Source organism: Sorex fumeus, unplaced genomic scaffold (assembly GCF_029834395.1).
Source record: "Sorex fumeus unplaced genomic scaffold, SorFum_2.1 ptg000051l, whole genome shotgun sequence".
NCBI lineage: Eukaryota > Metazoa > Chordata > Mammalia > Eulipotyphla > Soricidae > Sorex > Sorex fumeus.
Genome location: NW_026606108.1, coordinates 34,793,527 through 34,811,037, shown reverse-complemented (window position 1 = coordinate 34,811,037; position 17,511 = coordinate 34,793,527).

The following is a 17,511-nucleotide window of genomic DNA, read 5'->3' as shown; positions in this document are numbered from 1 at the left end:
TGTGTGTGTGTGTGTGTTGGAGGGAGGGGGGGTGACCTGCTGCCATGGTTGTCGCTCAGTAGACCTCTTGTCTGTCAGAGCCCAGTGCATCATAGCCACTGAGGTGTTTGATCTGCGTTATCGGGGCGCTGGCCTTGGTGCCACCTGCTTTGCAGCCAGTCACCTGAAGCGCAGGGCGGAGTGGGGCCTGGCTGCGCCCAGGAAGAAAGGGAAACACTCAGTGGCAGGGGGAGGCCACCTTTGCTTTGGCTTTTCTTCTATTTATAAGCTCACCTGGGGTGTTTGCCCCCGCCCATATCAAAATAATATCACATGACTTTCCTGTCAAGCAAAGCAATAAAACTGCTCATTAATCCCGACCCCCTTCACCGCCCCCCATACTCCTCAGCAAAGGTGTGTAAACAGATTGGCCTTTCCCTGACCCCTAAAAACCAACCCAGCCGGGGCTGCTTTGTCCGGCAGAGAAAGAACGTCTGAGAACAGAGGCACTTTCCTCCGCAACCCCCTTCTCCCGTCAGTGCCACCCCCACCCACCTCCACCACGGAGACCCAAGTGCACACCACACAAGTCACGCACAGGTATGTGCCGCCACATGCACACCCACATGTACACCTGGAGCCACAAGAATTCAAGGACGCAGACATCCCCCACCTGAGTGCAAGCCAGCAGCTCCAACTAAACAACCGCCAGTTCTCCTCACTGCATTCATCTGTAGGTGTGGATTTTCTGCACGCCCCCAGGCGTTGAGGATGCTGAGAGGGGGGGCACCCCAGTTTGCCCCCAGAGTCTGCTGGGGGCTCCTGCTCACGTGGCAGGTGTGCCACTCCTGTGATCCGGACACAATGCCGGGTCATGCCATCACTGAGGAGTGGGCCTTGGAGCACCCCTCAAAGTGGCACAGTGGCAGCTCATGCAGGCCTGGAACCACCGGCTCTCTTATGCCCAGAACCCAGGAAGCAAGAGTCTGGGTCACAGCCAGGGTGGCAGGTCCTCTGTGCCCGGCGAGCACCCTGGACTCTGGGCAGTGTGTCTGATGCAAATAGCACAGTGCACCCCCAAACCCGCCCTTCATTCCCCCACACGTGACTGAGCCCTGCTGCTGGCCCTGGTGCTCCAAGAACTCCACACGCTGGAACCAGGAGGCCCCTGAGGCAGAAGAGAATAAATTAGAGTCAAGTTCCCGCCGGCTCAGCTGTGGCAGATGGGCAAATTGATCGGCTTCCCACCTGGGAGATTAAGTTCCACCACCCAAAATGGCAGCAGGGTAATGAGCTGTCAGTCACCCTGTGCAGAGCTGGCCCAGCGTGTAATTGAAACCCAGTAGCCCCTCATTAGGTCCCACAGAGGTCCTGACTGCAGGTTCCCACACTGGGGCAGGCCCTTCCCCCCATGGAGGATGCACCTAGCCTGGTGGAGCACCTCATGGAGCACCTCACTGGGTGCATGCCGGACCACTAGCCTGGTGGCCCCATGGAGCTAACTGTGGGCAAATCCCAACATCTGGAAGGGGGCAACATCAAACCCCGCTTCCCCAGGGTTTTCACCCATACCTTCTGTGTCCCCTCCAGCATCCCCCCTCCCCCTCTCACTTCAGGGCTTCTCTGAGGCCATTGATCCCACACATCTTAATAGGCAGGTACATCGGCAACAGGACCAGTGTTCCAGGGTCCTGAGCAGCATGTCCTGAGTCTAGAAGCTTCGGAGAGCCCCTGCCTGGACAGGAGGCCACATCCCACTCCTATACCAGCAGCACCCAGTATGCCCCAGACCTGAGCACAGAGGTAAAATCACCATGGCACAGGGTCATGAGAGCCATCTGCTACCCCCCATGCTCTGGAGGAAAATGTTAGCCGCAGGGCTGGGCCCATGGTTCAGAGCACATGCCTGACAGGTATAAATCCTTGGATTTGCTCCCCGGCATCACCTGCCTCCGCACCCCAACCCAAGCACCGTTGAGCATCACCCTGGTGGCACTCAGCACTGCTGAGTGCAATTGCTGGACCCACACTGATGCACCTGTTGACTGAGAATTGATGGGAGGCCCCTCCTGGACACAGTCGTCTGGAGAACCCCCAAACTTCCCCCCAAAATCCAAACAGAGCCAGAGCTGTGAGCCTCGGTGTGAGGAGTAGCACGCCCAGTGCAGGGCTGGAGAGATGAGGGAGTTCACAAGCATCCTGTGCCCATCCTTCTATGACCTGGCAAAGGGATCATTGTCACCTGGCTCCTTAGGTGAGGGCACTTGGATGGCACAACAGGAAGTGGGCGGAACAGAGTCAAAGGCAGAAGGGAAACTGATGCCAACTCCTTCTCCTCTGGCACACTGCCGCCTAGTGGCCGCTGTGGGCGCTTGCCCCACTTTGCAGATGAGAAAAAGTGAGGAGAGGCCTTCTCCTGCTGACGCAAAGAGCAAGGACGAGACAAGCCTTGGCTTTTCCCCGCCCTCCCCTGCATTGGGGACTCCGGCAAAGCTCAAGCTGACACTGGGATCCCGCGCGGCGGGGGAGCTTCCAGTAATTAGTGGGCTCTTGTTAAGACCCAGTCGCGCCAACGCCGGGCCAGGCCTTGTTTTTGCTCCTGCGCGGAGGCCCTCGCAGGAAGGCCGGGTGCACGTGCGCGGCCCCATAAATCCAGCCCACGTCGCTCATTACAACGTTCCGCTTCACGACCCCGCCGCCCGGCAGCGTGCGCGGTCGCCCGGCCTCCCAGCAGCCAGGGCTGGGCTCTCTGCACCGCCCGCAGCCTCAGACATGAGCTCATCCAGCCCCCGGCGGGCGAGGAAGTGGCCAGGAGGTGCTCCGGGCAGCGCGGGGACAATGTGCCCATTAAGCTACTCGCTGACAGTCCCCCCACCCCAGGACCCCCTGTCCTGCTAAGGCAGGACCACCTCACCCAGGGCCCTGTTCAGGCTCCAGCATATGGCCCGGCAGCGGGTGGGAGTGCAGTAGGGGCCATGGGCTCAGCGAACCCCTGAGCACTGACCTGCTCACACCCCTAGACTGAGCTCCCTTGATCTCAGGGGATCTTGTGCCTCCTGCCACAGCCGAGAAATGAGAAGCTACTCCCTGTCCTGGTCACCCCACTATCAGACTGTCAGGACAGGTGGAGGGGGTGGGGGAGGGTGGCATAAGTGACCACACATGGCGGAGACTCCATCTCTGTGTGCCGGTTTGGCTGGGCCTTGGTTTTTGTGGTCTGAGGAACGGGTAGGCACAGGGAGCTGGGCCCACCAGTCCTCTTGGGCAAGATGCTTCGGGAGTCAGTGGGGGTCGGGGGTCCCTCCTCTGTCAGATGGACTTGGTTTGCACAGTGCTGCAAACCTACCCGTAGCAGACTTCGGTTGCTCTGACAAAGGCAGAGGTCAGGAGCGTCCCAAGGCTAGAATCTTTGTCAGGCTGATGCCACCAGCTCATCTGCACATGGGTTGATGCCCAACCAGGTGGCTCTCAGTGTCCCCCACATACTAAGGCAGACGTGGCTGTGTGTGTGAAGGTGCTATTGTAGTAAGGAGGAGTTAGGCCATGTGCAGAGTAGAGGGAGACTCAGGAGAGACAGTACAGAGGGCAGGGCACTTGCCTTACCCTGCAGCCCTTGTCGCCAGGATCCAGACTCAAACTTCCACCCAGATGTGGGGGATGGGAATGGGAGAAGGTGGCCCTGCAGTGCTTGGCTCCAGCCCTCTGCTGTTGACCCAGGTTCAATTCCTGACACACATATGGTCCCTCAAGAACTGTCGGGAGTGATCCCTGAGCATAGAGCCAGGAAAAAGCTCTGAGCACCTCTGGGTGTGATCCAAAAACGAGAACCAAAATGTCGACTGAGCGACACGTCTCCAGATCGTGTGAAAGCCAAGTCCATCTAACAGAGGAGGGACCCCAGATCTGCGCATGAAAAGGCAGATTCAGGTGAGGGAACTTGAGCACAGAGAGGGGCCAGAGTAGTGAGCTGTGAGGCCAGCCTGCTCCTCTCCTGGGCTCTGAGCAGAGGGATGCCTGAGGGCTGACCCTCTTTCCAGACTGTTCCCTTCCTGCCGTTTTTCCTCCCTCTAGGCATAGCCTGGGCCTGGGAGAGTGCAGACTGGAGCCTAATTTGGGACTGAGGGGCTGCGTTGGGACCATGTCCGGGACAAAGTGTGAGGGGCCACTGCTGGCTAGTGAGCAACCCTCTGTCTGCCAACCCACTCTGTCCTCAGGGGGACATGGTACTTACTGACCCCCATCCCAGCAGGGCTGTTCTCCCACCCCTTCAACCCAGTGCAAGCGCCAGCAGGCAGGGCTGACTGGGCCAGCAGCATAAGAAGGGGACTCAGGTAACCTGTGAACAGGCCAATCCAGGTGCTTGTTCTCCAAGCATGGTCGGGATTCACACTGAGGAGGGCACACAGGTCTGGGAGTGGACCCCCCATTCCTGTCAGCCACTAACTAGGCCTGGGGCTCTAGGCAGACCAGCAGTCTTTCCTGCACCCTCAAACCCTCTCATCCCTTACCCTGTGGCAACCCTGAGAGACTGACAGCTGGGGCAGGGATAGTCACCTCGTCACGTGGCTAAGGGCAAAAGGGGACAAGACAAGCAAATGGAGCTCCCCAGAGTCAGGGAACCTTTGCGGGACGCCTCTCACCCAGCGGTGCCTCCTGGGGAGGTGACTCAGATCAGGCTTCCAGGAGCACAGTGGTAGCCCCTGGGAGCACTCCCCCCACACAGGGCACCTCAGGTCCCAATTCCAGGGAGGATTAGTCCTGAGCTCACGTGCTCAGATGCTTCCTCTCGCACAGGCCCAGCTTGTTCACATACCCTGGGGCCTGGGGCTCCCCCGGCCTGGGGAAAGGTTCCGAAAGAGGAGAGCTGGGGCTGAGCTGGCCTTCTTGGGGACTCAGAGGCCAGGCCCACGGCCATCCGGCATCAGCTCTGTGCTGCAGGGGAAGCAACTTCCCCGGGGCTGACCCCAAGCATGTCTCCTTGCAGCCCTAGGATTCCAGTTTAAGAGCCTTTTTATAGACTCCTATAAAGGAGAAAGTGAACCTTCCACATGTTTGTGTGGTGCCCAGTCAGGATGCATGAAAGGGACAGGGCACAGTCCCTCAGCCACATGTGGCCGAGCGGTGGTTGTGCCACCCTGGTCCCTGCAGATGTCTCTGTGCCTACTGTGTCCCCCACTAGCCTGGGCCCAGGGCACAGCACCCCCTAGTTACAGAGTGCTGTCTGTGGGACTGACCTGGCTTATGGTGGCTCCTGCCTCACTCAACCAAGGCGGCCCCCCAGATGCGCAGCTTCGTGGGAAGATTTGGAAGAGGGAAAACGCGGAAGCTGTAAAATTTTACTAGGAATTCTCAACCATCCTCCATCAGCCCGACACTTGGCTTTTAAGAGAGCTTCCTTTCTGCTTTGAACTTAGCCTTCCATCTGAGCCACCTTGCTTGCTCCTGCCCCCGCACCCCGCATCCCCCTCCCAGCCCACAGCTCCTGTCTCCAGGACCCAGACTCAAACTTCCACCCAGAGGTGGGGGGAGAGGGGACAGAAACTGGCACTGCAGTGCTTGGCTCGGTCCCCCTGCTGCTGAGGGTGGGCATCTTCCTGCCCAGCCATGTCCTGGACAGTGTTCCAGCAGTGTTCCACCCTGCCACTCTGCAGGGCCAGGGGCACAGCGCGGGCTCCTTGTGACCGGGGCTGCAGAAACTGCCAGCAGCTCTCTCCCCACTCACTCATCCGTGCCAAACAGGCTAGAGACATCCACAGAACCACCCCTGGCTGCACCCGCCGGGTACCAGTGGGTAAATCTCAGCAGCTAAAAAAAATGGAACACAGGAGTTTCTGGGTTCAAAACACAGCTGTGCCGCTTGGCAGCTGAGACTTTGGGCAAGTCACTTATGTACTCTGAGTTTATGGCTTATTTATAAACTACTAACTACACACACACACACACACACACACACACACACACACACACCATAAACTTACTGTGAACATTAAACAACAAGGCTACAGAAATACTACAGCAGATAAAGCATTTGCCTTGCATGCAGCCAATTCTGGTTTGATCCCTGGTACCCCATATGATCCGAAGCACTGCTAGGAGTGACCCCTGAGCACAGAGCCAGGAATAAGCTCTGGACACTGCTAAGTGTAGCCCAAAATTTAAAAATCAAAAACAATGCCCATGTATGTGTATATGAATGGCAAATACTTAATAAATGATATTGAGTATTAAGATAATTAACAATATTGAATAATTATTAATTATACTTAATTATATTAAGTATAACAATTTGCTACTTTTAAATTTTGTTTTGGATTCTGGGCCATACCTGGTGATGCTCAGGGCTTACTGCTGACTCTGTGCTCAGGGATCACTCCTGGCAGTGCTGGGCAGGTGTGGGAACCATATGTGGTGTCAGAGATCGAACAGCACACAAGGCAAATGCCTTATACATGTACTAGCTGTATGTCCCCATGTAATTAATATAATTAATGAGTGATTCTGTGAGGAACAGCCCTCCCCACCTTAGAGAACACCGACGTTGCAGTGTAAGACCTTAAATGACCTCCCCAGGGTTACATGGCAGGAAAGAGATAGTACTGGCAGTAGGTGGGGAAAGTGATGGGAAAGACACTGGGGACATTTGTGGTGGGAAATGGACACTGGTGAAAGGATGGGTGTTGAAACATTGTAGGACTAAAACCCAATTATGGACGGCCTTATAACTGTATATCTCACAGCGATTCAATTTAAAACAAATAATTAAAAAAATGTAAAAAGAGACAGGACTAGATTAAAAGAGACAGGAATAGATTTAAAAAAAACTCCCAGATCTTTCACACTCTACAGGCCACAACTGCAAATACTAGAACACAAAGTACCAAGACAAGGTTTCAGCTTAAAGCTCTGTCGAGGGAGTCTCAGTGTGGTCGAACTGTCTGGGGTGTTGAAATCAAGCACCTCTGCAAAGATTGTTTTGGGCCTCATAGTTCAGTCTGACTCTGAGCTGGTCATGGTAGAGGGGGTCCGATGAAAATCTTTCTAGCACTTGGGAGTCAGTCTAAGTACATGAGGCCAGTTTATGTTGTGCTGCAGAAGATCAAACCCACAGACCTCAGATGGTTAACTGACAGGGACTTCCGAGAGGGCAGGTCTCAGTGCCTGGCCCAGGAAGGCCAGGGTGGACATGCTCCAGGGAGGGCAGGGCATGGCGGGACTGGCAGCAGGGATCATGACTGAGCGGGCCTCTCTGCCACAGCCTGATCTGGAAGAATCTGGAAAGCTGATTCTCTTTGCAAATCCCTGTCTGGTAACCTGTGTGGAATTCTTACTTTCTAGGAAAAATGTTTGGACTTATTTGTGAAACAGTTTATCCTTCTTTCTGAATGGATCAAGAACTCCTGAGTGTAAAACTCTGTCAAGCATAGATCTGGGATGACGTTTCACATGCTGAAACTGGTACTGCGATTTCTGTTAATTAAACCATTAATGGGGCTTCCAGACTCTCTTGGAGAGAGAGAAAGTGCATTTTGCTTGAGTTTTCAGATAGGCTGTAGCTATGGTCATGTGCAGTGTTTTTTCTCCAGCAAACCATCCTCCTTCCTCAGCCCTCCAAGAGGGATGTGTGCTTTTTTCCCTGCCTGCCAAGCCCCTAAGCTGATGAGTCCTTTTGGCCAGTGGAAAGAGGAGGAATGATGTGTGCAGAGGTTCTACTTGCTTCTGGGGTGTCTCTTGACCTCTCATGTGCCCAAGAATCCACTGGGATCATTGCTGTTCCTTCTATCCATGTCCTGTAGTGAGACACAAGTGGATCAGACCAGAACCTGAGCCTCAGAATGGAGTTCAGCCGCCAGAGTTAAGGTACAAGCCTGGGGCAGAAAGGCAACACTCCCAGCCCTGAACTCATGGGAGCCTGATTAAGCCTGTGTGCTGTGTGTCTCGTCAGACTTCCTGAAGGAAGTTGGAGGTCTGGGAGGAAACCATAAGGGACTAACGACACTTGTCTGGAATTGGTAAAGGTGGAAGCCTAAGATTTAGGAAGCCCAAGTAACCCCAAGAAGTACAGAGAAATTCACACCTGGATATACTGAAATGAATCCACTACAACCCCAAAGACAGTAATGTTCATAAAGGTGGCTCATGGGCCTGTGCCTGACAGGAAGTCCTTTCTGGGAACTGCCCATAGATCCTTGCGTCCTTCACTGGGGAGAGAGAACTGGCAGGCAGCTTGCAGGAAACATGCTACCTGGAGCGGGCTGCATGGGCCTCTACTGTGATATCCTCCACAGCAGTCCTCTGAACTCCAAAGGGTCCGAGAGGAAATATCTGCCTACACTGCTTTCCTGGCAGACCTAAGCAAGACCTGAGCCCCACCTCTGTGCCCATGTATCCAATCACACGCAGAGAGCTAAAGCTTCTCAAATCTGCTGGACAGGGCCCAAAAGAAGGTTCTGTGCCGGCCACTTCGACTCATCTTGTTCTGAAGAAACTGTCTTGTGCCTGGCAGCAAGCCGTCCATAGGGGTGCTCCTGACACTTTTCTAATGCAACCCCAGCCTAAACCCAAGGAAGGCCTATCTGACTCTTCCAGAAAATTCCCTGTGCAGCCAGCTCCTCCCTCTGGAAGTGGATGTGGACGGCCTCTCTCATTCCTGAGCTGCTCTCAAGTTGCTATGAAGAGCTCGGCACAACCTAAATCCAGAAACTACATCTCCAAGTCCAGGATGATAAATGTTTAATTTCTGGGTGACATACCAAGCTCCTGGGTAAGCTTCCCAGAGACCAGGGCCACTTGTCCTGTCACGTCTTGCAGGCCAGAGGGGTGGCCGACAATGTGGTCTCCACAGAAAACAATTGTCTCAGGGAATCTTCTGTCACCAAGAGCTTCTTCCTGGGCCCTGGAAAGGAGGGAAAGGTGGCCACAGGCACAGAGATACAGCCCCTGGTCCACAACGCTGGTACAGAGGCTGTGGAATGTGTGGCTGGCAGTGATGAAACGGCATTCATCTTGGCGACAGCACTCAGAGGTGTGGCTGAGGCAATGGCTTGGCTCCCCCACAGCTAAGGATTTGCTCATTTTAACTCAGAGACGCATCTGGCGGGTGTTTTCCCTGGACGGTCTCCCTGGAGTTACCTCACAAGTGGCTGCCAGTGGACAGGTCCCTCAGAGCGGGCTGCTCATGTTCGACCGCCTCTGAGCTCCAGGGCTGACCAGAGACTGCTTGTTCTTAAGCCAGTGTCAGGCAAACGCGAGGTCATGACAGTTCTGCTTTAGGAGAAAAAACTGGACATCTCCATACAAAGTAAAGGTGAGACAACTTAAAGTCAACTCCGAGGTAACCATACTGCTTCAGAATGTGCAGGAGATAGATCACAGGGCGTTTGCGTGGGCACATGACTCCATACATGAGACCCTTACTGTTCATGCAGTAAGTCCCTGAAAGCAGGTCTTGGGTCATGTCTGACAAGACGTGACAGACCAGAGCTGCCAGTGGGTAGACCTTTAGGACCAGCTCCAGGGGGAAACTGACAACAGCACAGACATGCTGGGAGATGAGGGCAGGGACAGCAGTGCCATGGATCTGAGTAGGTTCTGGATGTCAGCAAGGCCTGATATCAGTCCAGAAGCACTTTTTCATTTATTTTGGAAATCATTTGAATTACCCTTGCCTGCATCAGTTATAGTTACCGTGAGTGCTGAACGAGGTTTTTCTAGTCCGTCACTCCTCCACTAAGCGGTTGGCATTCTCCCATGAAGAGCCTTCTCTGTTTTGCGGATGCATTTATACCCGTGCAGACGTGAGGGCTGCTGCCTTGATGGACTGACACCCACATTTTGAGGGTCCTTTGTCCCACCTGGGGCCAGTGGGAGCCCTGCAAGCTGGCCTTCTTGTTCTTTTGACATGTTACACATTCTGGCAGATATTTCCAACTCATGATTCCCCAGATCTGGAATCAAATGTGCCTCTGGAGTCTGGGTCCCTGGTGTAGAAAATGGTGCTAGAAACCATTATCTGAGCCATTAAATGTGATGGTGGCTACAAAGGGACTGAGGCTTCAGATTCTCCCAGTGGATAGAAACCAGCAATACCTGAGACTGTCACAGTTGCTCCATGTCGAGAACCTCGGATTAACACCAGTACTACCAATCCCATCTAACAATACCAGATCCGCTCCAGCTTTTCTCTTCTTTACTTTTCACTCCCTCCTATGAGAACAGGTAAACTGACCTTCCCCCACAACCCTCGGCATATTTACTTTGCTGTCCAATGCCCCCTCTCCCCCCACTCCGTGAATAACCAAATGCTCAAACCCCACAGTACTCCTACAGTACTCCCTGCCTTATAACTACCACAGTGTTCCTGTTTTATATCACAGTACTCCCACTGTCCTCCACAATGGTGCTACACAGTGCTGCCATAGTTCTCCCGCAAAGTTATGACACTATTTCCACACTATGAACACGGTGCTGCCATAGCACCACTTTGGTGCTATTCTCACAATACTCTCACAGTACTTACACACTATTACCATGGGACTGTCACAGTATTACCTTTCTTGGGTGGCCCTCAACATCTTGGGACACATTCTCTCCCAGCCTGTATGTATACTTCTACTCTAAACAGCTTTAGTGAACTATAAATTACCATAAAACCAATCCACCTTAAGTAAACAATTCCATGCTTTCTTAGAAAATCCAGAGGGTGTGCATCACATCTCAGTTTTGGAACCTCCATCGCCCCCATTTCCAGGGACCACTTGCAGCTGATCCCCGGGCACCCTCTCCAGGCAACCACTAATCTGTTTTTTTCTCTGTAGACTTGTCTCTTCTGAAAATGTCACATACCAGGATTCATATAATCAATCTTTGGCACCTGACTTATTCCACTTAGCATAATGCTTTGATGTTTATCTGTGTTGCAATATGTATCAGAGGTTCCAGCCAGTTTATTGCTGCACCATTTTCCATTGTATGGAAATACACTCTCTTCACCAACCAGCTGATGGGCATTTGCATTGTTGCCAGTTTTGGTCTACTGGGCCTCACACTGCTGCTGCGGACATTCGTGTGCAGCAGTGTGTGGACACGTACTTTTATTTCTCCTGGGATGGCAGACTAATGGCTCCCAAAGATGTCCAACAGGCTGGTCCACTGACTTTAGGAAAGTAAGTGACTTCCTGGATTACAGTCTTTAGGGCCAGTCTAATCCCTGAACCTATGAAGACGTTATGTTTTGTGGCAAAGGGGGATTAAGATTGCAGACAGAATTAAAGTTGCTAATCAGCGGAGGTTAAGAAAACTAGATTAGCTGGCATGACCAGGACAGGCCTGATGTACACACAAGGGTCCTTAAAAGTGGAAGAGGCAGCAGAGGAGTCTGAGTAATGTGATGTGCTCTGGGCGTTGAAGGCAGAAGGAAGAGGCGGTGGCACGAGACGCTGGGTAGAGGAGAGCATGTCCCACTCAGAGACTCTGACAGCGTGGGCCCCACAGCCCCCCGGGCTGTAAGAGCCTCCACCTGTGCTGTGCCAGTGCTCGTGCTGAGATGTGTTTCTGCTGGCACTGGGGCGGCTGCAGGCAGGCACAGGACTGGGCAGTGAGTCCACGTTTTCCTCTTTCAGAAACTGGCAGACTGTTTCTCAAAGAAATGACTTCTAGGGGCTGGAGCAATAGCACAGCAGGTAGGGCGGTTGCCTTGCATGCAGCCGACCCGGGTTCGATTCCCAGCATCCCATATGGTCCCCTGAGCACCGCCAGGGATAATTCCTGAGCGCAGAGCCAGGAGTAACCCCTGTGCATTGCCGGGTGTGACCCAAAAAGAAAAACAAAAGTAGAAAGAAATGACTTCTACAGGATGGCAGCAGATTAAGAAGTGGCTGTTTTGAGACTTTGGAGTGGTTTTACCGTATCTTGTGAGCATGGAGAGCCTCTCACTCCACCATAGCACCCACTGATGGCTTCTGACTGAGAGGCTTGAAGAAGACAGGAGGGGGAAAGAGGAGGAAGGAAAGGGGAAATATCTGCAAAGGATTTACTGGCAATCAATAGAGGATGCAGATTTCAGGGGCACACACCGTTACCCCCCCTCCACACACACACACACACACACATATACATAGCAGCTGTGTGTGTCTCGGGGCACATTATCATACTTCACACACTATAAAGTTCCTTACATCCGAAGATGGGCCTCCCGGGTTTGCAACAAGGACTAAATACTGTGTTGGCGGGGACGGGTGTGGGTTGGCACCCCAGGGAAGCCTTCCCACTCCTCTGCCTGACATCCTTCATTCATGGACCCAGAATGGATGATGGTTCATCTCATGAACAGCAGCTAATAGTGCTAATGGCCATGAATGAGCACATGCTGATTTCATTAGGACCCTGTTCGCCTCGTCTAAAGCGGCCGTGCATGGCTTGCTGGAGATGCAAGCCTCTGTTTCAGAAAGAAGCCGGCACCCGTTTCCAGCCCAGTGGTGTACTTCACGCGTTGATGCAAAAGGAAATGAGTCGATTGCGCAGGGCTTGAGAGCCCCCTCAGCCCCCGACTTCCCACACTCAACTCAGGGGCCAGCCTTTCTCAGGGGCTATCTCCTTTCACTGCCCTTCCTTGTCCAATGCTACCTCAGAAGGAGCCTCACCAAGTTCCCGTTTCATAGATGAAAAAACAGAGGTCCAGGTGCTCCACTGACCCGCATGAGCCACACAGCTGGCAAAGGGCAGACCCAGGCTGTGATTCAGGGTACTGAGACTCTATTCTGCATGTTCCTCCTAGGACTGTAATTATAGGACAGTGGGTAGGGCACTTACCTTGCACGTAGTCAATCCAGGTCACACCCCTCATCATCCCATATGGTCTCCTAAGCTCTGAGCACAGAGCCAGAGTAAGTCCTAAGCATGGGCAAATCAAACAAACTGCATGCTCCTCCTCCTCTCCCTGTGTCCTGTCCTCTCACCCTACTCCATGCTCTTTTGCTCAGTGTGCACTTGGACCTATGGAACTCAGAGCCCAGGCTGGATGGTTAGACTATGGGGGTGGGGAAGGGTGGGCATTTATGCTCACAGACACCACTTGGATGCTGCTTCTGCCCCCCAATTTCCCATGCACAGTTTTTTTAATCTTCTGTTTTCTGGCTTTGGAGCCACCCATGGGTTGTGCTCAGGGCTTACTCCTGATTCTGCATTCAGGCATCACTCATGGTGGGACATATGGGATCCTAAGTGGTGCTGGGGCTTGAACCTGGATCAGTTGTGAGCAAGGCAAGTACCTCATGCACCATACTCTGTGTCCAGCCCTTCATGGTCAGTTTCCCATTGGAGTTCCCCACAAAGGGGCACCCCGTATAGTGGGAGCCATTTGTCCAGAAAGATAGAGGGTTCCACGTAACCATGGCTACCAACAGGACTATCCTTTGCCCTCCTCTGATTTTTGTTCCTGCTGTCTTGGGATGAACAAATCCATTTCATGTGTGATGCCTTCTTCTCTTGAGCCAAGTCTTTAACTCTGTCAGAGGGCAAGTGGGTGAGATGGTGAGATGCAGAAAGTCATGTGAAAAGGGACCAGACCTGTTTCCAGCTCAAGGAAGATGTGCTGAATAATGAGGAACAGGGTCATCCTGCCTGTCTCCTCACATTCCCCTACTCTGTGCACACATAGACCCACCAAAGATTGTTTCCCCCCCCCGCCCAACTCACTGCCTAGAGATCCCTCCCTTGGCTCTGTTCCCAAACCTTGAGATGGGTAGCATTCCCTATTTGAACACAGAAATCTCTGAGAGGGTGGGGCTATACCTGCATGTCCCCCAGAAGCTAAAAAGATTGCAATGTGTCTCCAGCTCATCTTTCAGGGAAACTGGGAAGAGGGGCCATATCTTCAACTAGAGGGTGAGACCACTCATAACACCCAGCCTCAGTGCTGCTCTCCACGTGCCCCGGGGCTAGGGTCAGAGGAGGAGAGGAAAGTCACCAATTCTATCTTAGGAAAGTTACTCAGATTCATCTACTCCTCCCCACCTATTCATCCATTCATCCACCTATCTCTGCACTGATTCCTCACTATCCATTTATCTTCCATATATTATACATCCATTCATTTATCCATCTACCTATCCACCCATCCATGCAATCAATCATCCATCCATTCAAACATCCAACCATACATCCATCCAATCTGCTGCCGTGTGAGGAACCCCTCACTTGGGACCAGGCCTCGGTGTATCCACATGGCTTAAGAGCCCCGCTGGGAGGGCTCAGGTACGCCTGAGCAGTGGATAAGGAGCTGGTTTCATCTTTGTCCCGGTCCTCAGGAAGAGGAGCACCAGGGATGGGGGCTGGAGGGGAGGCTAGGACAGAGCCCTGGGTTGCCTCATGGCGGGGCACCACCGGTCCTTGCCTTTGTCTGCACCTCTGTAACTGAGAGGCCTGTCTAGACTGAGCGGCTACTAGGAGTAATCCCGGGAAAATCTCCCTGAAACCTGATCCCTGTGCTTATCGAGGGGCCTGCAGATTAGCCTGATGGATTGAACAATGGACTCCAGGGTCTTAACCGGTCTCTGTGTCTCCCTGCAGAGGGGGCGCTGGGCAGGCACAGGGCCGGCCTGCCAGGGGAGTCTGACCGGCAGGGTCAGCCAGCCCTGGCCCTCAAGACCTGAGGAGGAGGAAGAGGAGGAGTGGGTAGGAAGCCCCGCTTCTCTCCAGGGCCAGCACACCTGAGGTCTGTGTGGGGCTCCTGTGAGAGCTCCTCCTTGCCACTGGTCTTAGCTGAAGTAGATGACGCCCCTCCCAGAAGGGGTGCAGGAATGATGCGAGAAGCAACCTCGGGCACAACTGAGGGGCTGCTTGGTTGCTGAAAGAAGGGAAGGGGAGTTGAGTGATTTTTCTGAAATGGAGGCAGTAGGGTAAACAAAATTGGGGCTCCAGGTCACCATTATTGCACAGTGAGGTGAGAAGGTGTTTGGGCTGAGTGATCCCTTCTGGCTCTCCCAGGGGCAACAGGCAGGTGCCTCCTGGTGTCCTTATAGCCACAGTCACACTTTGGTCACTCCATGGTCAGTGTGTCACCGCCCCACACTGGTCCCGTGACCTTCTGTGAAGCAGACTGCAGCCTCCTCCTCCTTAGGATTGAGCAGCCCTTGGTGTCACTCCCTTTGTTTTCACCAAGTTGGGAAGCAAACCGGAAACGCAGCCACACTGGCTCAGCTGCCCACCCCCCAACCCTCTTGAGGGAGCACAATAACCACAGCAGGGGAACCTGCTGGGGTAGTGGGTCAGTCAAGGAGAGACATGGCCCCCCAGCCACTTCTGCCACTCTGTACCCCATACTTACACAGACCTGGGGGGCTGACCCAAGGTCACGGTCAGCACCTGAAATGCCTTTTTTGGTCTTCCAGTCAGAGAGAGGAGGCAGTGGAGCTACAGGAACAACTGAGCATGCCCAGCCTGACACCAGAGTGACCCTGGGCTCTGCCCCGTGTGACCTCAGCCAGCACTATTTTATCAATGAGAACCTCAGTGGCTCTGCCTTGCCTTGGCTCCCAGGCTTGCTGGAAATGAGACCGACCACTCTACACCCTAAGTGCAGTTCAAACAAGCCAGGGATTTGCTCCCAGAAACATTGATGAAAATGAAGAATGTGGAACTGACGGACCCTCTGGGGAGCATTAGCTCTGGGGCAGTGGAGGCAGCATAGCCCTGCTCCTGCCAGCCCAGTGCAGTGACGCTCAGGTTAAGGTCCTGGGGGGTCTATTTGGGCAGTCCCTGCACCATGACCCACTACTCAGGGTCTGTGCCCTGCCAATCACAGTGTTGTGGGCCTGGTGCCACAAAAAAAAGAAACAGGCCCAGGGAGCCTTCCACATGGAGACGAAGGCCAGTGGACCCAAGAGCGTCAGCTCATTAACGAGAGTGGGCAGCCCTGATCCACCGGTAATACCTCTCAGAGTGTTTGTGTGCAACCTGAATACCCAGCTGGAGTTCTAATTCATTTCAGCAAATTGTGTCCCATGTATTTCAGGCTGTGATCTCAAACCGGATAACCTCTGCCCCTCTGGGGTCCCAGCTTCCCCATCACACCTGCCCTCTGCGCGATGTGGTTCTGGCAACCATCCCTGCCTGCTTGCATCTGGCTCCCAGCAGCTCCCTGGCCTTGTGGATGGTTGCCCCCACCCCGGGCGTATGTGTGTGTGTGTGTGTGTGAGTGTGTGTGTGTGTGTGTGTGTGTGTACACTTTAATTAACTTTGCCTGCCTGGAGGACAAGACTTCATCTCATACCAGCCATCAGCTTCTTCCTGTACCTTTACTCCTGGGCAGGAAACAGCCTCTGAGTGCAGCCTTGCAGACAGAGAGCCCCTGATAGCAGGAAGTACAAGAGGAGCAGGGTCTAGAAGACAGTAGGAGGCCCGTGGCTCCTGCTGACTTGGGACCAGCAAACCCATTTCATGAGTGATGCCATATTCTCTTGGATCGTTTTTAACTCTTTAGCAAGTGGATGGGGGTGGGGGGGACAGCGTTATGGGGATAGTGATTGGGGGGATGGCTTGGGGTGCACCCTGGGGGCTATGGGGTTACAGGGAAGATACAATGGAACAGGACAGCCACTGAGACTGAAAGATTACCTGGGGGCCGAGTCATAAGTGGATTAAGGCATGGGGGTATAAGATAGAAAAGGAGAACAGTTAGGGATGGTCCAAGGCAGAGGACACCCTAGGGCCCACACTTTCCCAGGGAGAGGCTGTGTGACCTCCAGCAGATTACTTAACCTTTCTGGACTTTCGTCTCCTCCGCTCCAATGGAGACCTGAGCGGCAGGCATGCCAGGCGGCTCCTACCTGATAATGCCTAAAAAGGATTTCACAGGACGCCCAGAGCACAGTAAATGCTCAATAAATGTTTGCTCAGAGAGACAAAAAAGGGCGAAGGCTGGCTGCTCCGAGCCCCCTTCCTCCCCAATCAATAAAAGCCATGCTTTTATCTAAATCCCCGGGACCAAAGGGAAACCAAACAGCAGCTGCCGCTCCCCTCCCCATCCTCTCCCCAGCCTGTGCCCCCCTGCTCAGGCTTCCCCGTGGTCTGGCTGCGGCGGCTGCTGGTGGCTATAGAAGGAATGCTGGCGCTGACCTGCCCATGAACCCTCCCCGCCAGCCCAGCACAAAAGCATTTCTTCTGCTTCACAGCACTGAGAACCCTGGAACCCAGTGCCCCCTGCCCAAGGGAGCCCACTGAGAGCCCATGGACCGGGACCACCCAGTGCAGAACCTCCTGCCTACCAGTTCTGCTGCACCTGGCCACTGCAGGGCAGTGGGAGCAAAAGACAAAGAAACAATTCGGAATATTCCCAATGCGGGCGGGATTCCTGTGCATGGTCCCACATTGGTGCCTGAGGAGGAGAAATTCAATCCCGTGTAAAATGCCCTCGACAGAGAAGGGTAACACAAGCCTTCCAAACCTTAAGAACTTTGGGTTGGTCTTTTCACGAGAAAATTGTGTGATTGTCCAGGTGGGGTGAGATGTAGGGAGAAGTACATTCTGCAAAAATTA